This window comes from Trachypithecus francoisi, unplaced genomic scaffold (assembly GCF_009764315.1).
Source record: "Trachypithecus francoisi isolate TF-2019V2 unplaced genomic scaffold, Tfra_2.0 Lachesis_group5, whole genome shotgun sequence".
NCBI lineage: Eukaryota > Metazoa > Chordata > Mammalia > Primates > Cercopithecidae > Trachypithecus > Trachypithecus francoisi.
This window is the reverse complement of record NW_022681470.1, coordinates 979,250-1,006,278: the sequence shown is the minus strand read 5'-3', so window position 1 is coordinate 1,006,278 and position 27,029 is coordinate 979,250. Positions and strand designations below refer to the sequence as shown.

Genomic DNA, 27,029 nt, shown 5'->3' with positions numbered 1-27,029 from the left:
GTGGACACAGGGTGAGTCATGGCCGTGAGTCAGGGCTCTATTTTTACCTACTGGGGATGGAGGGAGGAGAGAGAATATGTACCAGAGGAAGATGGTGCGACTGTGCTTTGGCAATGAAGTGGGAGCTGCCCCTAATTCTAAGCATGCTCTGTTGTACTCTCTCCCACGGAGAGCCAGATGAGGCACCAGGGACGTCTTAGACACTGTCTTTTTTTCTTTTTTTTTGAGACAGAGTTTCACTCTTGTCGCCCAGGCTGGAGTACAGTGGTGCAATCTCGGCTCACTGCAACCTCCACCTCCCAGGTTCAAGTGATTCTCCTGTCTCAGCCTCCCGAGTCTATGGGATTACAGGCACCCGCCACCATGTCCGGCTACTTTTTTGTGTTTTTAGTAGAGACAGGGCTTCACCATGTTGGCCAGGCTGGTCTTGAACTCCTGGCCTCAGGTGATCCGCCTGCCTTGGCCTCCCAAAGTGCTGGGATTACAGGCGTGAGCCACCATGCCCGGCCTTAAACACTGTCTTGTTACCCAGCTGGGATAATTTCCAGAGGTGGAGAGGCTTACATATCTGTGCAGCTGGGGGAAGAAAGGTGGAATAGGCAGTTTTGTGCTGAGAAAACCGAGAGGCAATTGTAGTTGGAAACTCTCATGACTAAGACTGACACAGGGTCCCCCACTGGAATTGTGCTAATTGTCATCTTGATCATCTTTCTTCAAATATCTGTTCTCCCACTCTTATTGTTGGCACCCCCTTTTACTCCATGCAGCAAGGTACTCTGTGATGTGATTATATTTTCCAGGCTTTCTAACAGATAGGGGAAGCTAATGAGATAAAATTACTGGGAAAGCTTGGAAAAATATTAGCCAATCCTCCTTTCTCTATTTTTGTGCATGGAATGTAGTCTTGATGGCTAGAGCCCTAGCAGCCATATTTGATCTTAAAGCTATCTTTTTTTTTTTTTTTTTTGAGACGGAGTCTCGCTCTGTCGCCCAGGCTGGAGTGCGGTGGCCGGATCTCAGCTCACTGCAAGCTCTGCCTCCCAGGTTCATGCCATTCTCCTGCCTCAGCCTCCCGAGTAGCTGGGACTACAGGTGCCCGCCACCTCGCCTGGCTAGTTTTTTGTATTTTTTAGTAGAGACGGGGTTTCACCGTGTTAGCCAGGATGGTCTCGATCTCCTGACCTCGTGATCCGCCCGTCTCGGCCTCCCAAAGTGCTTAAAGCAATCTTAAAGAAGAAAGGCACATACTAAGAATGGTGGAACAGACCAGCCACGGTGGCTCACACCTGTAATCCCAGCACTTTGGGAGGCTGAGGTGGGCGGATCACCTAAGGTTGGGAGTTTGAGACCGGCATCACCAACATGAAGAAACCCTGTCTCTACTAAAAATACAAAAAATTAGCCAAGCGTGGTGGCGCATGCCTGTAACCCCAGCTACTTGGGAGCCTGAGGCAGGAGAATCGCTTGAATCTGGGAGGTAGGAAGGAAGGAAGGAAGGGAAAGAAAGAAAGAAAGGTGTATATCAATGTCACGGATTAACAACTGAAAAACAAACAAATGGATACATTTAATGATCAAATAGATGATGATAAATACTTAATGCAGCTGCAGTCAGAGGAGATTGAAGATGAAGGCAGCCAGGAGTCAAAAACTGTTTTATAATTCCAGGCATTCTACAATGAGAAAAGAGAAGAGTTGCTCTGCTTGGTGTGAACTGGGGGGTTCCCTGTGGAGAGGGCAGGCGTGATGGGGATTGCCTGTATTTCTAGAATCGCATGTTATTTCAGCTGTGGTTAGGATGTGAGTGCACAAAAGAAAGAACCACACTAATATCCACAAGGAATATATTTAGGCTGATACTTATTTAACATGAGTCCAGTAGATGGAATTGGTGACAAATGAGCGTTTGCAGCCAAATGAACTGGATTCAAATCCCGGGCCTCACGTATTAAGCTTGGGACCTTAAAAGAGTTGCATAAGTCTTCTGAGGCTCAGTTTCCTTTACTGGTACAATAGCAATAATAATTTCTGACCACTGCTTTGATATAAGAATAACTGAAATAACATATGCAAATATATTAGTACAGTTCCTGGTACAAAACTTAGTAAGTGGCAGTCCACACTTTCCTTCTTGCTTTCTTTCCTTCCATTCACCCATCGACAAATATTTAAGAAATTCTTTTTTTTTTTTGTTTTTGAAATGGAGTCTTGCTCCGTTTCCCAGGCTGGAGTGCAGTGGCGTGATCTCCGCTCACTGCAACCTCTGCCTCCCAGGTTCAAGCGATTCTCCTGCCTCAGCCTCCCAAGTAGCTAGGACTACAGGCACATGCCACCACGCCTGGCTGATTTCTGTATTTTTAGTAGAAATGGGGTTTCACCATGTTGGTCAGGTTGGATTTGAACCCCTGACCTCATGATCTGCCCTCCTTAGCCTCCCAAAGTGCTTACAGGTGTAAGCCACCGTGTCCGGCCAAGAAATTCTTATGATGTGCCATGTGCTGTGACTAATGGTGAGATGTAGTGTAAATGGAATTATTTGTGCCCTCAAGGAAACTTTGGAGTGATAGAAGTGTTTTACTAATTGTTTGGAATGGTAGTTGCATGACTGCTTACACTTAGCAAAACTCATCAAACTGAGTATTAAAATGAATAAATTTTGTTATATGCAAATTATATCTGAATAGAGCCATAAGAAAGTATTTGGGCCCAGGTGGAGCTACCAGAATGGTGTAGAAAAAGATACATTAGGCCGGGTGCTGTGGCTCAAGCCTTTAATCCCAGCACTTTGGGAGGCTGAGATGGGGGGATCACGAGGTCAGGAGATCGAGACCATCCTGGCTAACACGGTGAAACCCCGTCTCTACTAAAAAAAATACAAAAAACTAGCCCGGCGAGGTGGCGGGCGCCTGTAGTCCCAGCTACTTGGGAGGCTGAGGCAGGAGAATGGCGTGAACCCGGGAGACGGAGCTTGCAGTGAGCCAGGATCCGGCCACTACACTCCAGCCTGGGCGACAGAGCGAGACTCCGTCTCAAAAAAAAAAAAAAAAAAAAAAAAGAAAAAGAGACATTAAGCAAATTGTCACATAACTATGAAGTATAGCTGTGAGAAAGATTAAGAAGGAAAAGAAAGGACAACAAAGAATGCCTCAAAAAGGACCTGTTCCTGGCTGGGAGAGGTGGAGGGCCAAGAACAGTTCCTTCTGGATGGGACGTTCAACCTGATCATCATTATCGTCATCAAGTTTAATGACTTCTGAGATGTGCACTGGTGAATACTAACCAGGATGAAACAGTCACACCTCTGAGCTGTATCCGTGCTAAACCCATGAAGATGTTAGAACTGACCCACCTGCAGTAACAGAGTTTTCTTTTTTTTTTTTTTTTTGAGACGGAGTCTCGCTCTGTCACCCAGGCTGGAGTGCAGTGGCCAGATCTCAGCTCACTGCAAGCTCCGCCTCCTGGGTTCACGCCATTCTCCTGCCTCAGCCTCCCGAGTAGCTGGGACTACAGGCGCCGCCACCTCGCCCGGCTAGTTTTTTGTATTTTTAGTAGAGACGGTGTTTCACCGTGTTAGCCAGGATGGTCTCGATCTCCTGACCTCGTGATCCGCCCCTCTCGGCCTCCCAAAGTGCTGGGATGACAGGCTTAAGCCGCCGCACCTGGCCCAAGTAACAGAGTTTTCTTGCCTTGCAGTATCCTCAGACTGCTCTGATAGACGGCAATGTCCATAGTATCCATGCCACGTAATTTATTGATTGATATAATAATGTCTTCACTAGATTTATGGGCAAGACCTTTGTTCAGAAATAAATAAAGAAGATCAGACCAGAATTAAGTATCATCTATGATTTTTGCCTCTTTGGCATCTAATCAATTAAAATGAAAAATAACCCAGGCGTCTTTCTAAGATCCCACAGTTTGATTTTTGATTTAATAAAAATCACATAAGTAATAAAGTCATCGATGTTGTAACTAGTTTCAGGCTATGTAATGGCAGTCACTCTGGGTGCAAATCAGTGGCTATGACTTCATTTCTGCAAGGTATTGTAAATACAAACATGTGGTTAGCTACAAATGAAAGGAAAATGAAGGACTGCTTCAGCAGGAAAGCACTGCAAAATTAGATTTCATGTATAAGGACTACATTTTCAGATTAACCAGACAGGAAAAACCATGTTGGAAAAAAATAAAGTATTAAAATGTAAGATCTGGGAATTAAGAAATATTAAGTAAAGTAAGATTTAAAAAACAATATTTTTTAAAAAGGAAAAGAAAATGAGAATAGGAGGAATGGTAAAGAAGGAAACAGAAAGATTAAATAGTACCCTTTGTGAGAGACCTAGTGTGACAGATAACTTACCACAACAAATTTTAATTTGCATTTGTGAAACATTATACTTTAAAAAGCATTTCAGGTCATGTGAGGGTATGGCTCTGAATTATAAACTTCAGTAACTCTTCGTATTTGCTGACAGATTATAACTAGTGAGATTTTTCCAAAATAATTAATTTATAATTACTTCCAAATAGTTTCTATAAGTATTAAATAAATCTGACAGAGTCCAGGGCTAATACATGATGTAGAAAGACAGTAAAATGCTTTATGTGAGTCTAGAAGAAAATGCAAATAATAGTCTTCTTACTAGCTTTAGGATGCATTATCACTGTACCACAGTTTGTCACTTTTCATACTTAAAAATGAGTTAAATAAGGTATTAAGTTAAAAGTAAAAATTCTAGTTCGACAAATGGGTGGGAAGAGCTTTACATACAAAGCTTTATTCTTTTTTCAAAAAATAAATTTTGTTGTGCATGCTTAAGGCATACCACATGATACTATGGGATGCATATAGAGGTAGTAAAATGGTTACTATGGTGAAACAATTACCATAGCCATCACCTCATAGTTATCTGTGCCAGCTGATGGCAAGAGGAGAAAAGCAACTGTAATCTACTCAGCAAAAATTCTGAGTCTAATATGCTTTATTAACTCTGGTCCTTAGTTATGCTGTACATTAGATCTTCCAACTTGTCCATTCTGCGTATCTGCTACTTTGTATCCTTTCATCTACCTTTCTCCATTGCCTGAACTCCAACCACTGTTTTATTCTCTCGATCTGTATATTTGACCTTTTTTTCTGATTCCATATGTAAGTGAGATCATGCAATATTTTTCTTTTTCTGTCTGGCTTATTTCACTTAGCATAATATCCTTCAGGTCTATTCAAATTATGGTTAAATGGCAGCATTTCTTTCCTTTTTTGTTTTGGAGGGTGGTGAATACAGAGGATTTTATTGTTGATGAAAGTGGCTTTCAGTGGGAAGGGGAGCTGGAAAGGGTATGGAGTGGGAAAGTGGTCATCCCCTGGACTCTGGCTGTCCCCGGCCAGGCTCTTCTCTGAAGTCCCACTGTCAAGCCGTCCCTCTGACATCAAGCTGCTTCTCTGACATCTGGCTGCTTCTTCTCTTCTCTTCTTTTCTGCTGTTCCTCTGCCAGTGGAGCCTGGGGTTTTTATGGGTACAGAACGGGCGGGCCAGGGGGCTTTGGGAAAAGGCAACATTTGAACAGAAAAATGGGGATGTTCTCACTTTGGGCAATGGTTCTAGGCTTGAGGGTGGGGCTTCACCAGGGACCCCACCCTTTTCTGCCTAGAATTTCTCTGCCTCCTGTCCCTATCAAAACCATAGTGTAAGAGAGCATATCAGTGGTTAATCTGAAGCCAGAAGTGTGGAAAGAGGCATTTCCTTCTTTTTAAGGCAGTGAGATGCTTATGTCTATCTAGCCATCTAGCTGGCCAGCTCACAGTCTATTCCTTCACTGACAGACGCTTAGGTTGTCTTCATTCCTTGGCTATTGTGAACAATGCTGCAATGAACATGGGAGAGCAGAAGTCTTTATGAGGTGGTTACTTAATTTTCTTTAGGTATACACCCACAAGAGGAATTGCTGGATCATATAGGAGTTTTGTTTTTAACTTCTTTAGGAATCTCCAAACTGTGGTCCATAATGGCTGCACCAATCCACATTCCCACCCACAGTGTACAAGCTCCCCCTTTCCACATTCTCATCAACACTTCTTATCCCTTGCCTTTTTGATAATAACAATCCTAACAGATGTGAAGTATTATCTCACAGTAGTTTTGATTTGCATTTCCCTGATGACTAGTGACATTGGGCACCTTTTCATATACCTACTGGTCATTTGTATGTCTTCTTTGGTAAAGTTATCTATTCAGGTCTTTTACCCATTTTTCATTGAGTTATATATTCTCTTAGTTTTGAGTTGTAAGAATTCTTTATAAATGTTGGATGTTTACCCCTTATCAGATATTTTTTTCCAATATAGGTTTTTCCATAGGTTACCTTTTCATTTTGTTAATTGTATCCTTTGCTGTGCAGAATCTTTGTCGTTTGAAGCTCTATTACTATTATACTTTGTTCTATGGTGTTTATGAACTAGGGCTTTGCAGAAATGAAAGAAGTGATAAACCAGTGAAAAATGCTGTCCAAGCATCAAAAGTCCTTTGAACAAAATCAGGGGCTCTCTAGATTTCTAGACTTGCCTTTCTCTCTCTTTGCTCAAGAACTGTTTCTCTGGAACACTCTGTCCTCCTCAGCCCTGAAAAACATATACTAGTGTTCTTCAATACAGTTCTCCATGCTTATAGAATTATATACATATGTGCAAATAAAACACGTGTTCCTTTATATGACAAATTATATCATATAATGTAAACGTAAATTATATGCATAAAAGTTTAACTTTTCTCTATGTCTTACCTCTCTACAGTATTTACTTTAGAATTGTCATTCAGACTTTAGAAAGACATCACAGGAATGCATATTTAACAGTTATTTAATCAAAAAGAAATTCAGTGGATTTTCAGATAAAAAGTAAATTTTATACTTAAATTATATGTTACAAATCAAGGGCCAATAGCAGCTGTGAATACATATTACCTGTTTCACAAAAGAGTTATTTCTTGTGCTGAAAAGCTAGTCAAAGGAGAACGTACTAATACGTAAGTTCGGACCTTATTATTAATACTTTGCCAATTAAGAATGAGATTTACAAACGCTTTTTGTTGAGAAAGAGATTTCTTCCAGGATCCTCAGTATCAGGGTTTATTGAGAAGTACTCTATTGCACAGCAAGGTGTCTATAGTTAAGAATAATATATTGTATATTTCTGATCGGGTGTGGTGGCTCACACCTGTAATCCCAGCACTTTGGGAGGCTGAGGCAGGTGGATTGCTGGAGCTCAGGAGTTCGATACCAGCCTGGGCAACATGGTGAGACCTGCCCTGCAACTCCCATCTCTAGTTAAGAGAGAGAGTAAGAACAATAATATATTGCATATTTCAAAAAAAAAATCTAAAAGAGGGGATTTTAAATGTTCTCATCTCAAGAAATAATAAATCTTTGAGGTGACGGATATGTTAATTGAATCATTCCACAATGTATACACATATATTGAAATATTGCATTGTAATTCATAAATATGTAGTTATTATTTGTCAATTAAAAATAAAACAGAACTTTAAAAAGTTACAGTATTTAGCTTAAAAAATAAGTGATATAAATTATATGCTACATTATGTATTAAATTAATCATAAATATGATTATATTTATTATATATAATGTATATTATATTATGCATTATATTATATATTATATGGCATATATTAGTCAGCATGCAAAGAAATGAGTAATATCATGTAGTTTTCATGTACCTTGCTTTATTACTGTGGGAAATGGAGGGAAATCCCTTTACATGGGCTGGGTAAGATCATACTCATCTTTTTTTTTTTTTTTTTCGGAGTCTTGCTCTGTGGCCCAGACTGGAGTGCAGTGGCCTGATCTCGGCTCACTGCAAGCTCCGCCCCCCAGGTTCAGGCGATTCTCCAGCCTCAGCCTCCCGAGTAGCTGGGATTACAGGCGCCCGCTACCATGCTCAGCTAATTTTTGTATTTTTAGTAGAGATGGGGTTTCACCATGTTGGTCAGGCTGGTCTTGAACCCCTGACCTCAGGTGATCCACCCACCTAGGCCTCCCAAAGTGCTAGGATTACAGGTGTGAGCCACCATGCCCGGGCCGTACTCACCTTTTATAGTGGCAGGATCCTTTCCTCCCCAAGCTATGCAGTGGTGAAATCCTAGTGAATTTTCTTGACATGGCAGTGATTTCAGTGTGAAATGAGCTGCCATTTCATATCTTCATGGTGTTGCTGGTTTTAATCAGGGCTCTTTGGTTACTCTGCAATTCCAATTATGTGATTCTGTTGAAATCTTATGTGTTGCTGCCTCTGCCGCCCCTTCTTCCTCATTCTGCCCTGGGGAATATGTCAGGTATTCAAGGCACGCAGTACTGGCAAGACTTGCTTGCTAAAAACCCATTTCCACCCCCACTCAAGTTTTAAGATCAGAAACGAGGTGGCTACTGTCCTCTGTTATCTTTCATTCTAAAGTAAAATAATTTCTGAAATTCCCAAATGCTGCAGAAGAAGTATTACAAGGAAACCGAGAAATCACGTTTGAGAGATACTGTAGACGATTTGCTTCAACTTTCACGGGTTACTTCTTCCCCACTCCCTCTTCACAATCACTTTTCTTCCACTTCACAGTCAAAAAGTGTTCCTTTAACCCTTCCTGAAGACGACTAAGAAGCATTGCTCTATGGCCCAAAATCCTCACTAAAGGGATACTTAAAAAAAAAAAAGTATCATTTATGGCAGAGAGAAAGCACAGAGAGAGCTTAGGTAGGAACTGCTGAAGGCAGCATCACCTGACGCCCACCAGGGGGCGAGCACGCTGCGGCGCCGGGGCCCCCCATCCATCCCGGGTGTTGGTTTCCTTTTGCCTCCTTCTCATCCCTCTGTTAATACCTATTCTAGAGTTAGAATGCAGGCTTGAAAAAACGTCACGGAGATGCATTTTTTTATTTGTATAAATGTACTAGGGGTGTCAGTGCAGCTTTGAGACGTGGCTAGACTGCTTGTGGTGAATGAGGGCGTTTAGCGTAATCATCACCTGAAGAGTATGCACCACACTCGGCAATTTCCCATCCCTCACCCCTCCCACTCTTACACCCTTCCGAGCTCCGGTGCCTATTATTCCACACTCTGTGTCCATGTGTACACAGGCTTTGGTTCCCACATGGAAGTGTTTAACACGTTTATTTAATTAAGAGTCGACAGAGGCCTTTTCAGGTGAAAAGTAAGTCTGGTTGGCTTGACTGGTTTGAAAATGAGGACTGTGTTTGCTCACGAAGATAAAGGGGAGGAGTTTTCAAAAAATGAAATATACCTTTTAAATGCTCTTTCCTCTCTTGGAATATTCTCCCCACTTCCTCTCTCATCCAGGACATTTCACTGCATTCTATAAAGCTCAGCTCAGTGCTATCTGCTCACACCACTGTGAGACTAAGAATCAGTGAGTGGAAGAATCTGCCTTATAGTCCCATTCTGCTTATTCCATTGTGTGCACCATTAGACTTTGGGGACTTGAAGAAACTGAGAGCTTCACTGGGCTCTCCAAAGCTGGGACCACGTTTTCTCTGTAAGGAGACCTGTCTTTACTCCCATCACTCTGTTTAAGTCCTAGTGTCTTTTGTGCATAATTGGTTTAGGGATCACAGTACTTGCAACAGGAAATTCTAGAGTAATTCTTTCAACCACTGTTTGTGAAACCTTTGGCTTTGTGGTAGATTTTAAGACTGGGGTCAGTGGTGACAGAACTGACCAAGATTAACTAATTAATGATGTTGGATTGCTGTAGAATGACTGTATTAATTTCATGTGGGGGCATTCTAAGAACTCCAAGTGTGTGGAAGTGAAGCTGCAAGTTTCCATAAGGAAGGTATTTCTGTAAAGATTGTAGAAACCTAAAATAACCTAATTTCTTTTAAACACGTATGTATATACACATGCCAAATTGCAGGGCATTGCAGAGCACCTTAGTATCTGTTGTTTTTTATTTTTTAAACTTATAGAGACAGGGTCTCATTTTGTTACCCAGGCTGGAGTGAGGTGGCGTGATCATAGTTCACTGCAGCCTTAAATTCCTGAGCTCAAGAGATTCTCCAACCTCTGCCTCCCAAGCAGCTGGGACTACAGGCACACAGTACGATGTCCAGCTAACCTGTTGGTTATTTACACCCTGGGTGATCTGTTGCACAGGTGCACCTGTTCTCTCACTTATTTCTCGTGGCTTCACAGTATCCTCTAATGTACTGCTCAATTCCCAGAGGTTTATTTTAAGCCTTCATGTATTACCTCTTGAGACTGCCTTTCATTCCCAGTGGTGTTGAATTGCTTCTGTGGATGGGAAGCCAAATGCCCACATCTCAGAATATAGCAGGCTGCAAGTTCCAACCACAGGGAAATGAGGTGTCTTCAGTCCATGTGTAGGGAGTGTCTTAGTCTGCTTGGGCTGTCTTAAAATAAATACTGCACACTGGGTGGCGCAGACACCAGACATTTATTCTCCACAGTTCCAGAGTCCGGGAAATCCAAAATCAAGGTCCTGGAAGATTCAGTTTCTGGTGAGGCTCCTTACAGATGACTGCTTTCTTGTGTGTGTGTGTGTGTGTATGAGAGCGAACGAGAGAGACAGAGAGAGAGAGAGAGAGATCATCTTTCGCATTTCTCTTCTTATAAAGGCCCTAATCCCATCATGAGGACTTCACTTTCGTGACCTAATTACCTCCTAAGAGTCCCACCTCCAAATGCCATCACACTGGGGGTCAAGACTTCAACATATGAATTCTGGGAGAAGCTAAATATTAAATTCATAGCAGGGAGCCACAGCAAGTCTCTCCATCATATTGGAGATAAATGAAGACACACTCTGAGAATCATTTGAGAAAAGTCACTCAATGACTGAGATGAGTCATGAGGATATATGATCTACTTTCATTACTATTTATAAACATGCTTCTGTTATCAAGCCAAGCAAAGTGTCCTTCTTTGTACCTAGAATGTAACCAAGGAAAGCTAGAAAATGAACCGTCAGCTTTTTTTTTTTTTTTTTTTTTTTTTTTACAATGGCAGAATAGCAAACAATGGAATGGATCTAAAGAGTCCAAAGGCAGAGTTTTATCATCCAGGGAAGGGAAGCCCTGCACTCTTATCACATAACAGAAACATTCTCACAGTGGAGATGGATGTAGCTGGATGAATAAAGCTCTCACCGTTGGTGAGACACATCAAGCCACTGCTGCTTTTGGTTTTTGATTCCTTGACCACAGACGTTTAGCATTTTAGGGAGATTTGTTAGGGCAGAGAATGCATTGGCTTGCTGATGGAATGACTGACTACACTCTTATCTTCTATCACCTTTTCCAATCACTTCTCTTCTATAAAGCTGCTTTCTTGTGGGTTTTATAAAGTGTTGCACAGACTCTGAGCATATGGATTAGTGGTTTATACTCAAGATGGACGTGCATTCCTAACAATCTTCTGCCCCAGTCCGAGCGGCCAGTTGGCTCTACTCTTTGATATCTCCCTTTGTAAATCAATGCTCACTGGTTCAAAAAATCTTTTCTCAGAAGTAAACCTCTCTTCTTGTCAGAGATCTTGCTAGTGTACCCTCTGGCACTCTATTGTTCAATTTCTCATGAAGGATCCTGGGCCCTTAATGTTTTCTCTCTCTTTTGGAAAACAAATTAGTGTTAATAATCTGACAATAAAATTGTTTACAGCAAGATTTTTCTGAACCCTTTCCACACAGAAAATTTCAAAAGTTACAGTAGAACATGTCAAATGTTCAAACTTTCTGAGAAAAAGTATACTTGCTTTCTCTTTGAAGTTATAACGATAAGAGAGGAACCTGCCCATCAAATTTAGTCCAAATGAACTATGGAGCTCTGATTTGATACCACCCCCGACTGTCTTCTCTGCCCTAGGAAATGTTAGCGAGGGATCAGATGTTCAGAACCATGCCCACTTTGAAGCAGATGCCTCATTATGAGCAAAGCATTTGTCTTCATCTCAACAATGTTGGGCTGGAAAGTCAATTTCTGTTTAGATACATGGAAAAAGGAAGGCATTTCATTTAGCTGGGCATCATGGTGCCCACTTGTGGTCTCAACTACTTGGGAAACTGAGGCAGGGAGCCTAAAGCAGGAGGATGACTTGAGGCCAGGAGTTCAAGACCAGCTGGGCAACATAGTGAGATCCTGCCTGTGCAAAATAAAAAAGTTAGCCAGGTGTGGTAGCATGCACCTGTAGTCCCAGCTACTTGAGAACCTGAGGTGGGAGGATTGCTTGAACCCTGGAGGTCAAGGCTGCAGCGAACCATGATCCTGCCACTGCACTCCAGCCTGGATGCCAGAGTGAGATCTTGTCTCAAAACAAACAAACAATAAAAAACAAACAAACAAATGCAAAATGCACACACACAAAATAAAAACCAAAAAGGCAAGTCATAGACTATAGAGCATAACCAGCTTTAAACTTAAATTAAATTAAATTTTTTGAGCCCAGGAGGAGTTCAAGGATGCAGTAAGCTATGATTGTGCTACTGTACTCCAGCCTGGGTTACAGAGCCAAATCCTTTCTCCTAAAACACAAACAAAAAAGAGCAAAAGGAGGGCATTTCCTAAAGGAGAGGCTTGGACCTAGTTTTTGATCATATCTACTTTTAAATAATATTATGAGTAGGGAATAAATGGATAGTATACATTTTTTTGCTGTAAGTTTCTGGTTAAATTCCTCTCTATTTGTTATGAGAGATCAAAAGTAGTTATCTTCCAGCCCAGGCACAGTGGCTCATGACTGTAATACTAGTATCTTGGGAGGCCAAGCTGGGAAGACTGCCTGAGTTTGAGACCAGCCTGGGCAATACAGGAGGACCCTGTCTCTATAAAAAAGAATTTAGGCCGGGCTCAGTGGCTCACACCTGTAATCCCAGCACTTTGGGAGGCTGAAGTGGGTGGATCACCTCAGGTCAGGAGTTCAGGACCATTCTGACCAACATGGCAAAATCCCGTCTCTACTAAAAATACAAAAATTAGCCAGGCGTGTTGGTAGGTGCCTGTAATCCCAACTACTCGGGATACTGAGGCAGGAAAATCACTTGAATCCAGGAGGCAGAGGTTGTAGTGAGCCAAGATGGTGCCATTGCACTCCAGCCTGGGCGACAGAGAGAGACCCCGTGTCAAAAAAAAAAAAAAAAAAAAAAAAGATTTTAAAAATACATACTTTAAAAAGTAGGCAACATTCAGAAAAGGGAGTCTCCTATGGCTTTGGCAAGTGGTGAAAACAAATTCGACAAGGACATTATGTGCTTCTGGAGTCCAAATAAATTGGGATCCCCTTTGTACTCTCTTAATCCTTAGTTTAAATCTCTGTTCAATCACTGTTCCATGTCTTATGTCTTAGGCATTTAGAGCTTAATATTTAGTGATCAGTATACAATGGAAAAAGGCTGTCTCTAATCTCTAGAAGCATACAATGAAACAGAGAAATCAGACAAATGCAGATGATGGCTCATAAATATATAAAATAAGACATATCGAATCAAATTTGTCACAAATTAGTTGAAAGAAGTAAATCTGTTATGGTAAGGCTGAAATTATTATCTCATAAATGAATGAGATGGATTGTGAGGGCATGGATGAAGTAAGAATGGAATAAATTGTAGGGTGACAAGGTGTTGGAGGAAGGAGGGAGGGCATAAGTTGCTTGGAAACAGGAGAGGTTAGAATGAGTAGTTGAGTAGGACACATATCAATCCAATAAGTCTTATTTAGAAATCTTCTTGGGGCCTATTCAAGTGTTCTAGCAAATTTACTTGAGAGCATCTGGTAAAAGGGAGAAGTTACAGGAAGGGATTTGAAAAGATGGTGTTGTTCACCCTCCCATAGATGGATGGACCATGCTGCCCATTGTGTCCACTGAAAAGGAAGACATTTGGGAAGGGTCAAGAGAAGCACAATGGCTCTATTTGGGATTTCAGAAGATAGCACTTTCTAGTCAAAAGAGCTTCTGCAGACATCAGGGTAGCTGATGCTGAGAGATGGGAACTCTTTCGTGGAGCTTGTGGACACTCATTTGGAAAGCCGACATGCTATTATTAATGGATGCATGCAGGCAGAGATTATCTGGCTTTTCAAGACCACCCTACCCTAGGATAGTAGGATCCTACTCCATGCCCTCTTCACTTTCTTATTTCTCAGGGTGTAGATGAATGGTTTGAGCAGTGGAGTGACAACAGAGTAGAAGAAAGATATGAACTTGGCTTGAGTATTATTGGCAGAGTGCTGGACGTACATGTAGATTGCTGATCCAAAGTACATGATGACGACCACCAAGTGGGAACTGCAGGTGCTGAGAGCCTTGTGCCTTCCTTTGGCTGAAGATAACTTCAGTACAGCCCTCACAATGAAGGCATAAGAGATGAGCACAAGCAGGGGTGCCACCAGTGCAAAAGGGATAGCACCCATAGTCAGGGACAGGTCATTAGCAGTGGTGTCACCACAGGCCAGCTTGATCAGAACAGGCACCTCACAGAAGTGATCCAGGGTGTGGTGACCGCAGCATTGAAGCTGGAAGGTGAGCATGTCTTGGATCAGGGAATTGGCCAGGTCACTGGAACAGGCTGCAGCTGCCAGCTGCACACACACCCAGGGACGCATAATGAGTGTGTACCCGAGGTGCTGGCAGATAGTCACATGGCGATCAAAAGCCATCACTGCCAGCAGGGCACATTCAGTGCAACCTGTCCAGTGGAACAGGTAGGCCTGCATGATGCAGCCCCAGGAAGCAACTGTCTTCCCTGGTCTCCAGAGGTTGGCCAGCAGCTGTGGTACAATGGTGAAGGTGACACAAAGGTCGAGCACACAGAGATTGTCCAGGAAGAAGTACATGAGTCTGGAGTCTGGCTCCATGAGGGAAAGAAGGATGATGGAGCTGTTTCCCATCAAGGTGAGGATGAAGGAAACCAGAACCACTCCAAAGAGAGGAATCTCTAGCTATGGATGCTCCAAGAAGCCCAACAAGACAAATGTGCTGGAAAAATTCACATTTTCTCCTTGCATGGTATCCACCTTACATACAGCTGGAGGGAAAGAGACAAGATTTTGAGGATAAATGTGATTTTTATTTTTTTATTTTCTTTTCAACTTTGATTTAATGTTTGGGGGTACACGTGCAGGGTATTCAGGCAGTAAATGTGTGCCAAAAATCCAACTTTCATATTTCAACCACTCCATAGGAACCTCCCCAAGTCTTCAGCTCTGTTGGTGGGATAATCTGCATAATTGCTCTGGGAAGTTCTTAAAATATGAGGCAGATTCTGTATAGCACTTCCCTAACAGTTGACATTAAAGTAGGGATGAAGGTGTAGTATTCTAGACATGGCGAGAAACGCTACAGAGCCCAGCCAACTCAACTACATATTTGTTTATATAAAGATTTCTCTCTCTTTTTCTCTCTCCCTCTCCATCTTCCTCTTCTCCACCACTGTTTTCCAGTTCATTCATAAAGCTCACTAAAAGAAAGACATGCAGTCCTTTGCATTTAGCATGTCTCCTTCAGAAAACCGGTTATAGGAAACACTGCTTAATGTTTCCTTTCAGTCAAGTTAGATGGAAGATATTTGGATTCTCAGATAGACAGATTGGAAATTGTGGGTGTTCTTACAGCTGCAAAACAGCACAAACTCTTTCTGCAGTGAAGAGGCCATCCAATGGTAGTTTATTTTAGGCAATCCTCTCTCCTTATCTTTTTCCTCCCAGTTTTAATTATGGTAAAACATACATAACATAAAAATGCACTGTCTCAACCATTTTGAAGTACACGGTTCAGTGGTATTACGTACATTCATATTGTTGGGCTACCATCACTGCCATTCATCTTTAGAATCTTCATCTTGTAAAACACAAACTATACATATTAACCAATAATTCTCTGTTCTCCCCTCCTCTGAGGCCCTGGCAATCACTACTTTACTTTCACCTATCCTCAGCTCACCACCACTTAATTGTGAAAACAGCTCGTTTCCCCTGACTCATTTACTGTGCTTGGGGAAATCACCTTTGTTCCACCCTCCAAAGAATGAAATTATCTCCCAACTAGGCCAGACAGGCAGTTACTGTTGTGGTGTAGTTTTAAAATGCTGAGTACCACACTGATCAAATACATTTCTGTTATTAGTGTGCTCATACTTCTCATTTCATTTTATATTGCAAAATTTTACCAGGATGGGTCATGATGAGGAGCTGTCATATAACTCATAATAACTGCAACTGTCAGTTTTATGGGTGTTTATCAAACTAATGTTATTCAGAAAGACTCACACCTTTTTTTGTGTTTTTTTTTTGTTTGTTTTTTGAAATAGGATGAGTAAGATTGATTGTAAGAGAGAGAGAGAGATTCTGAGACAGATGGGCAGATTGTCTTTCCAGATTTCAAAATCAGAGTGATTGTCGTTAGTTATAACTTGAACTAATCTTTTAATTACAGTTTTAGGCTCAGTACTCCTACACTAGCTTGAAACTTCAATATTTTAAAGAATGTGAAAACTAGCAAAAGCCACTACATAGTTCTTGTACTTCATTCTTCTAGCCATAGGTTTTATTTGGATATAACAAATTTGTATTTTTGCCCTTAAACTGTTAGGTCACACAGTTACGTGTGGATGCCAACCCCATTAAACAAATGTAGAATCCACTCAGTTTTTATATACCTGCAGTATTAATTATAACAAGATTGATGAGACTATTACGAGGTTGTAAGCATTTTCAACTGTTTATGAAAAACATAATGTATAACTTTTAATGAGCAATTTTTCTCAATGTTCTAACAAATACAGCTTCACATTGCTAACACCCAGAGTCTAGTTTTAGGAAATATATATGAAATCCTCTGTATTGTATCAAAAATATATCTAATTTATCATGTAGAGATTACTACAAGATATGAAATTAGAATGAGAGCTAAATAATTCAATAGTTCGATGTAGCCATTCTGTAAATATACCTCTTTTCTTTCTAAACAAAAGGAAATCATTCACCAAATCCTCTTCCTATTCAAAGGCTTTTGTGTTGACAGTTTTCTCAAGATTTGCCATTAAATACGATTCAACTTTGTGGATATGGTTCCAAATAGAATTTTAACTGAGCTGTATAATAATTTTATTCCATATAATTTCACTACCCTTTGGCTTTTAAATTATGTTAAAACAATATATACACACACATATATATGCTTAAATATATGTTTATATATTATTGTAACATAACTATATATTTAAACATATATATGTATATTTAAAAACTGGCTGATTAACTAGTAAATATAACCTTGCCTTTGGGAATTTCCTTACTTCTTAAACTTCTGTGGAGAATAAATGTATTGTGGACCTTAATTGCACAATTTCCTGAAGAATTAACTTTTAAGTTCCATGCTTAGAAGCAAAGCTTGCATGAACAAAAAACATCTGTTGCCAGACATTTTATAACAATGATCAGTGTCACTACTTGACAGCAGCACTGCTATTGTCACTGTTGTATTGTACTCCCCAAACTCCGGCTTTCCATCCAGAAGTCAGTCTGATACAACTAGCAGGTTGATTTTATCTACACACTCCATTATCATATGCTATGGACTGAATTGTGGCTCCCAAAATTCAGATGCTGAAGCGCTAACCCCCAGTGTGACTGCATCTACAGATAGGATCTTTGGGAAGTAATTAATGTTAAATGAGATAATGAAGGTGGCACCCTAATTCAATAGGACTGTGGCCTTATTAGAAGAGGAAGTGCTCTCTCTCACTTGCTCGCACGCTCTGTGTTTGTCTCCCTTTCTCTCTCTTTCATATTCTTTCTCTCTCCCCACCATGTGAGGACACAGAGAAAAGGTGATCTTTCACAAGCCAGGAAGAGAGTCCTTACCAGAAACCAAATCCTGACAGAAACTTCATCCTGGACTTTTCGGTCTCCAGAACTGTGAGAAAGTAAAGATCTACTTTTTACACCGTGTAAATTTGTTATGGCAGCCCAACCAGGCGAATGCATCACCTTCATTATATTGTCTCTCTCTACCTCATTGATTCTTCTATCCTTTTCATTTCATTAAAAAACAAATCATTATGTAACATAAAGTCTGGATACACAGCAAATGTTTTCATTTGTTCCACATTTTGAAGGACTTTTAATCTCAAACATGGGAAGAGTGCATATAAACTAGTTTCAGAAAACAAATAGCATGAATTTGGAAACATAATTTCCTGAAGGCTGGAAAAACTAAAACTATGAGTTAAGTTTTTAGAAAATGCTACAAAATTATATTTTTTTCTTTATGCAGAAATAAAAACACACAAGGAAGACGTAGAATAATTGCTAACTACAATCTTATTTAGAAAAGTGAGTTCTAGAAGAGCATTTCAGCACTATACTGTCAAGCAATTAGGAACAAGCACCTTGCATTGAACATGTGTTTAATTCTTTAGATTCACAGATATTACAGCACAATATCTTCAATTAACTTGTAAATGATTATAGTCATGGAAAATTCCTATCAGAAAAAGTATCGGCCCGGCGCAATGGCTCACGCCTGTAATCCCAGCACTTTGGGAGGCCGAGGCGGGGGAATCACCAGAGGTCAGGAGTTCGAGACCAGCCTGGCCAACATGGTGAAATCCCATCTCTACTAAAAATTAAAAAAAAAAGAAAAAAAAATTAGCTGGGCATGGTGGTGCGTGAAAGCGGAATCCTGGAATTAAACATTGACTAAGTTTGTGATAAACTCTGGGGAGACTTGGAGGAGAAACTAAATACATAATCTTGTAATTTTATAAGCATTTTGAGAAAGTGTGAGCAGTAGTAGCAAATGTAGGCAACTCTAAAGAAACATAAAAAATAGCATGATTTGCAGAATGTGGCTTTGGATGTTGGTTGAGAGTGGGCACCATGGACATGGTTGGGGCATCTGGTTTAGGGGGATAAGCATAGTGTTTGTATCCAGAGTACATATCTCTGGATCTGTGCCACAGACACAGTGACACTACATACTTAGGGCAAGAAGTATCAGCACTTTGAGCCTCAGCCTTCTTGCACAAAAATGCAAGAAATAACGTTGGCCTCCTGGGGTTTGGAGATGATTGAATGCTTTAATGTATGGGAATAGAAGGCATGCTGAAACTGATTATTTCTTCATTCCAAAAATGATTATTTTTTGTAAATAATAAACAAAAACAAGCAAAAGCATAACAGCATGCAAGAATCAGTGTGGGAAGAACAGAAATTATGTTGCCATGTTCCAAATAGTACTGCCTACATTTTAACAGTTGTTGAGCCCTGTGCAATTTAGTTAGCTTCCAGCTGAGCCTCTATTTTCTCACTTCTAGAGCAAGAATTATCACAGTTTATACATTATTTGCACTTTAACTTGGTGCTAAATAAATGGGAAATATATGTAGTCGATGTAGAGGAAACTGAAGCACAGAGAGATCAGGAAAGCTGCAAGAGAAAGCAGAGCTATACCATGACACTGCTGGAGATTACACTCAGGCCAGAAGCCAGGCCCTTTCATTGCACTGCCTCATAAAAGAGATGCAAATCTATGATGATGCGAAGCTGGCAGGGACTGCTCATGCACATCACCCCAACAGTGAAGAAGTTGATTCTGAGTAAAAAAGATAAAACGTAAACAGGATGTTGCTTTAAAATTCAATTGCTCCCTTATAGGCTTCGGGAAAGCTGGTTGGGAAATTGCACGTGCAATAAAATTCTGACAATCTCTCTCTCTCTTTTTCTTCTTTCAGTTTAGAAGGTTCTATGAAAAGTTTTCTTTGATTACACATTTTAAATAAATAAAGCAATAGAGAAATTATGAGAAAACCTAATGAATTGTTTTAATAGTAAAAATACCATTCATATAAAAATCTAGTAAAACTATGCATTCTATACTGTTAAACCACCTGTTTTTTTTTTTGTTGTTGTTGTTTGCTTGTTTTTTGTTTGTTTATGTAACTTATTTTTTCCTTTCCTTTCTTTTTAGTTTTCAACTTTTATTTTAGATTCAGGGGAGGTAATCTTTTCAAATTGAATTTTAAATTGACACACTGGAGTGTTTGGGAGGGGAGTCTGGAGACTTGCTGTAGAACACTCTCTTTGAAGGATTTATTATTGGCAGGGCCAGTGTTACACAGAAATAATATCATTTTCTAAATGAGTTCACACTTGGGAGAGAGGGACATACACCTGAACATTTTTTTCAGTAGGAAACTACATTAAAACACAATGAGAGCCAGGAGTAGTGGCTCACGCTTGTAATCCTAGCAGTTTGGGAGGATGAGGTGGGGGGATCGCTTGAGGTCAGGAGTTTGAGACCAGCCTGGGCAACATGACGAAACCCCATCTCTACTAAAAACACAAAAATTAGCCGAGTGTGGTGGTGTGCACCTGTAGTCCCAGCCACTTCTGTGGCTGAGGCAGGAGAATCACTTGCATCTGGGAGGCAGAGGCTGCAATGAGCTGAGATCGTGCCACCGCACTCCAGCCTAGGTGACAGAATGAGACCTTGTCTCAAGAAACAAAACAAAAATCACCCCCCGCCCCGCTGCAAAAAAAACAAAAAACATTTAGAGGTCAATTTTCGATAAGCAGGAGTAATTTTTTTTTGCAGGGATTTTCTCTGTGCAATACCACTGAAAGTAATTTGCTTTTGGCTGGGCCACCAACTTTTGGGAATAGTGTAAAAAGAAGACTACTTCATGAAATCCAAGAGCAAGTTAAATGGACACCTTTTGCCATCCCCTTGCTGCCATAATGTTAGAATTCTTACCTATCACTGAGATACCTTGTTCCCACAGACACCTAATCTAATCCGTTCTTCACGCTTACCTGCTTGAATAATTTTCAGAAATTGCAATCCTCATTTTATGATTCAATTATTTTAAAGCCCATACGGAGCCTCCAAAGAGCAACATGTGACACCTGGAGCCATCTCTGACTTGTCCTCTATGTCACCCCATGCCTCCTCTCTCACCAACCTCATTCTCTTACCACTTGTTCCAATGTTTAAAAAACACATGCTAGTTTCAGATAGAGAGGAGGAAGAGGCTTTGAGATCTATTGCACAGCAAAATGGCTATAGTAAATAATAGTGTATCATGTATTTCAAAATGACTGAGGGTACATTTCAAATGTCTCACCATAAAAAATGATAGGTAGGTGAGGTGATGGATATCTTATTAGCCTGACTTAATCACGTCACGTTGTATAAATGTATCAAAACATCACATAATTGTACCTCATAAATGTATATTACGATTTCTTAAACCAAACTAATAGTAATAATAAATTTAAAAAAAATGAAAGAATGACCAAAACAAAAAAGGGAGAAGCACACACTCTAGGCTGGTTTCTTCGCATGTGCTCGTTTCTCTGTCTTTCTCTTGCATTAACTGGCTGGAGTCCTACTTATCCTCTAATACTTGGATCAGTCTCATTTCCTTCTATGAAACTTTCTGTGATGTCCCTGTCTTTGTTTCCAAATTCTGCTTTGTTTTCTTGTGTCATTACAGTCCCCTGCTGGCCCTGCTTTCTGCCATGTTTAAATTCCCCTTGCCTCCTCAGGACCTAGTTTTGGTCTGTAGAAGCTATTTACTAAATGCATAAGTAAATAGATTGATTCCGGGGTTACTGATCAAAATATTTGCTTCTGTAATGTCAGTCTAATTCTATTGTCAACTATTGTCTCAAATAAATGCTCATGCTGGCCTGCTCTTGTCTACCTTTTTATAGCTCACTTAGTCATTGTCGCCTCAATTCATCCGCAAATACATTCTTTCACTTGCCATACAAACTTCTTTGTATTTTCTTCCCCAATTCTACTCAACATTCTAGACTTGGTTCAAATTTTTTTCTTTAGCCATTTGTCTTTACTATTGTGTAAGATACAGGATGGTAGAAATTTTTTATTCTATTGTCTTGATTTTTAAATATAATACCTGGTACAATGCTTGATGCCTATTAGAGGCTCAATATGGGCTTGGATAATTATCGTTTTTTGTCTGTTTGGCTGTTGGCTTTTCCTTTGCCACTGGCTTTTAAAAAATGTATACACTCAAAGAGCTTTTGGGGGCGGAGCAAGATGGCCGAATAGGAACAGCTCCAGTCTTCAACTCCCAGCGCGAGCGACACAGAAGACCGGTGATTTCTGCATTTTCAACTGAGGTACTGGGGTCATCTCTCTAGGGAGTGCCGGACAATCGGTGCTGGTCAGCTGCTGCAGCCTGACCAGCGTGAGCTGAAGCAGGGCGAGGCATCGCCTCACCTGGAAGCGCAAGGGGGAAGGAAATCCGTTTTCCTAGCCAGGGGAACTGAGACACACAACACCTGGAAAATCGGGTAACTCCCACCCCAATACTGCGCTTTAAGGAAACAGGCACATCAGGAGAATATATCCCACACCTGGCTGGGAGGGTCCCACGCCCACAGAGCCTCCCTCACTGCTAACACAGCAGTCTGCGGCGATCTATCCGCAAGGCAGCAGCGAGGCTGGGGGAGGGGCGCCCGCCATTGCTGAGGCTTAAGTAGGTAAACAAAGCCGCTGGGAAGCTCGAACTGGGTGGAGCTCACAGCAGCTCAAGGAAGCCTGCCTGTCTCTGTAGACTCCACCTCTGGGGACAGCCCACAGCTGAAGTCTAATAGGGGAAGCAGCGGGGGCCGGTGCAGACGCGAACGACTCTGTCTGACAGCTTTGGGGAGAGCCGGGGATCTCCTAACGCGGAGGTTGAGATCTGAGAACGGACAGACTGCCTGCTCAGGTGGGTCCCTGACCTCTGAGTAGCCTAGCTGGGAGACATCCCCCACTAGGGGCAGTCTGACATCCCACACCTCACAGGGTGGAGTCACCCCTGAGAGGAAACTTCCAAAGGAAGAATCAGACAGGTACACTCGCTGTTCAGCAATATTCTATCTTCGGCAACCTCTGCTGCTGATACCCAGGCAAACAGGGTCTGGAGTGGACCTCAAGCAATCTCCAACAGACCAACAGACAGTCCTTCTGACTGTCAGACGGAAAACTATCAAACAGGAAGGACACCTATACCAAAACTCCATCAGTACGTCACCATCATCAAAGACCAGAGACAGATAAAACCACAAAGATGGGGAAGAAGCAGGGCAGAAAAGCTGGAAATTCAAAAAATAAGAGCGCATCTCCCCCTGCAAAGGAGCGCAGCCCATCGCCAGCAACGGATCAAAGCTGGTCAGAGAATGACTTTGACGAGATGAGAGAAGAAGGCTTCAGTCCATCAAACTTCTCAGAGCTAAAGGAGGAATTACGTACCCAGCGCAAAGAAACTAAAAATCTTGAAAAAAGAGTGGAAGAATTGACAGCTAGACTAATTAATGCAGAGAAGACCATAAACGAAATGACAGAGATGAAAACCATGACACGAGAAATACGTGACAAATGCACAAGCTTCAGTAACCGACTCGATCAACTGGAAGAAAGAGTATCAGCGATTGAGGATCAATGAATGAAATGAAGCGAGAAGAGAAACCAAAAGAAAAAAGAAGAAAAAGAAATGAACAAAGCCTGCAAGAAGTATGGGATTATGTAAAAAGACCAAATCTACGTCTGATTGGGGTGCCTGAAAGTGAGGGGGAAAATGGAACCAAGTTGGAAAACACTCTTCAGGATATCATCCAGGAGAACTTCCCCAACCTAGTAGGGCAGGCCAACATTCAAATTCAGGAAATACAGAGAACGCCACAAAGATACTCCTCCAGAAGAGCAACTCCAAGACACATAATTGCCAGATTCACCAAAGTTGAAATGAAGGAAAAAATCTTAAGGGCAGCCAGAGAGAAAGGTCGGGTTACCCACAAAGGGAAGCCCATCAGACTAACAGCAGATCTCTCGGCAGAAACTCTACAAGCCAGAAGAGAGTGGGGGCCAATATTCAACGTTCTTAAAGAAAAGAATTTTAAACCCAGAATTCATATCCAGCCAAACTAAGCTTCATCAGTGAAGGGGAAAGAAAATCCTTTACAGATAAGCAAATGCTTAGAGATTTTGTCACCACCAGGCCTGCCTTACAAGAGACCCTGAAGGAAGCCCTAAACATGGAAAGGAACAACCGGTACCAGCCATTGCAAAAACATGCCAAAATGTAAAGACCATCGAGGCTAGGAAGAAACTGCATCAACCAACGAGCAAAATAACCAGTTCATATCATAATGACAGGATCAAGTTCACACATAACAATATTAACCTTAAATGTCAATGGACTAAATGCTCCAATTAAAAGACACAGACTGGCAAACTGGATAAAGAGTCAAGACCCATCAGTCTGCTGTATTCAGGAGACCCATCTCACATGCAGAGACATACATAGGCTCAAAATAAAGGGATGGAGGAAGATCTACCAAGCAAATGGAGAACAAAAAAAAGCAAGGGTTGCAATCCTAGTCTCTGATAAAACAGACTTTAAACCATCAAAGATCAAAAGAGACAAAGAAGGCCATTACATAATGGTAAAGGGATCAATTCAACAGGAAGAGCTAACTCTCCTAAATATATATGCACCCAATACAGGAGCACCCAGATTCATAAAGCAAGTCCTTAGAGACCTACAAAGAGACTTAGACTCCCATACAATAATAATGGGAGACTTCAACACTCCACTGTCAACATTAGACAGATCAACGAGACAGAAAGTTAACAAGGATATCCAGGAATTGAACTCATCTCTGCACCAAGCGGACCTAATAGACATCTATAGAACTCTCCACCCCAAATCAACAGAATATACATTCTTCTCAGCACCACATCGCACTTATTCCAAAATTGACCACATAATTGGAAGTAAAGCACTCCTCAGCAAATGTACAAGAACAGAAATTATAACAAACTGTCTCTCAGACCACAGTGCAATCAAACTAGAACTCAGGACTAAGAAACTCAATCAAAACCGCTCAACTACATGGAAACTGAACAACCTGCTCCTGAATGACTACTGGGTACATAACGAAAGGAAAGCAGAAATAAAGATGTTTTTGAAACCAATGAGAACAAAGATACAACATACCAGAATCTCTGGGACACATTTAAAGCAGTGTGTAGAGGGAAATTTATAGCACTAAATGCCCACAAGAGAAAGCAGGAAAGATCTAAAATTGACACTCTAACATCACAATTAAAAGAACTAGAGAGGCAAGAGCAAACACATTCAAAAGCCAGCAGAAGGCAAGAAATAACTAAGATCAGAGCAGAACTGAAGGAGATAGAGACACAAAAAACCCTCCAAAAAATCAATGAATCCAGGAGTTGGTTTTTTGAAAAGATCAACAAAATTGACAGACCGCTAGCTAGACTAATAAAGAAGAAAAGAGAGAGGAATCAAATAGACACAATAAAAAATGATAAAGGGGATATCACCACCGACCCCACAGAAATACAAACAACCATCAGAGAATACTATAAATGCCTCTACGCAAATCAACTAGAAAATCTAGAAGAAATGGATAATTTCCTGGACACTTACACTCTCCCAAGACTAAACCAGGAAGAAGTTGAATCCCTGAATAGACCAATAGCAGGCTCTGAAATTGAGGCAACAATTAATAGCCTACCCACCAAAAAAAGTCCAGGACCAGATGGATTCACAGCTGAATTCTACCAGAGGTACAAGGAGGAGCTGGTACCATTCCTTCTGAAACTATTCCAATCAATAGAAAAAGAGGGAATCCTCCCTAACTCATTTTATGAGGCCAACATCATCCTGATACCAAAGCCTGGCAGAGACACAACAAAAAAAGAGAATTTTAGACCAATATCCCTGATGAACATCGATGCAAAAATTCTCAATAAAATACTGGCAAACCGGATTCAGCAGCACATCAAAAAGCTTATCCACCATGATCAAGTGGGCTTCATCCCTGGGATGCAAGGCTGGTTCAACATTTGCAAATCAATAAACGTAATCCAGCATATAAACAGAACCAAAGACAAGAACCACATGATTATCTCAATAGATGCAGAAAAGGCTTTTGACAAAATTCAACAGCCCTTTATGCTAAAAACGCTCAATAAATTCGGTATTGATGGAACGTACCTCAAAATAATAAGAGCTATTTATGACAAACCCACAGCTAATGTCATGTTGAATGGGCAAAAACTGGAAAAATTCCCTTTGAAAACTGGCACAAGACAGGGATGCCCTCTCTCATCACTCCTATTCAACATAGTGTTGGAAGTTCTGGCTAGGGCAATCAGGCAAGAGAAAGAAATCAAGGGTATCCAGTTAGGAAAAGAAGAAGTCAAATTGTCCCTGTTTGCAGATGACATGATTGTATATTTAGAAAACCCCATCGTCTCAGCCCAAAATCTCCTTAAGCTGATAAGCAACTTCAGCAAAGTCTCAGGATACAAAATTAATGTGCAAAAATCACAAGCATTCTTATACACCAGTAACAGACAAGCAGAGAGCCAAATCAGGAATCAACTTCCATTCACAATTGCTTCAAAGAGAATAAAATACCTAGGAATCCAGCTTACAAGGGATGTAAAGGACCTCTTCAAGGAGAACTACAAACCACTGCTCAGTGAAATCAAAGAGGACACAAACAAATGGAAGAACATACCATGCTCATGGATAGGAAGAATCAATATCGTGAAAATGGCCATACTGCCCAAGGTTATTTATAGATTCAATGCCATCCCCATCAAGCTACCAATGACTTTCTTCACAGAATTGGAAAAAACTGCTTTAAAGTTCATATGGAACCAAAAAAGAGCCCGCATTGCCAAGACAATCCTAAGTCAAAAGGACAAAGCTGGAGGCGTCACGCTACCTGACTTCAAACTATACTACAAGACTACAGTAACCAAAACAGCATGGTACTGGTACCACAACAGAGATATAGACCAATGGAACAGAACAGAGTCCTCAGAAATAATACCACACATCTACAGCCATCTGATCTTTGACAAACCTGAGAGAAACAAGAAATGGGGAAAGGATTCCCTATTTAATAAATGGTGCTGGGAAAATTGGCTAGCCATAAGTAG

At 41.0% G+C, this 27,029-nt stretch overlaps 1 long non-coding RNA gene across 1 annotated transcript in view; it reads right to left on the bottom strand.

Annotated features, from left to right (window-relative positions):
* Positions 1 to 1,635: 1,635 nt before the first annotated feature.
* LOC117075101 overlaps positions 1,636 to 27,029 on the bottom strand; it is a 64,220-nt gene continuing 38,826 nt past the window's right edge. The window contains exon 3 of the long non-coding RNA XR_004433845.1: positions 1,636 to 1,673. This is a non-coding gene — a long non-coding RNA (uncharacterized LOC117075101). The remainder of the gene's footprint in view (positions 1,674 to 27,029) is intronic.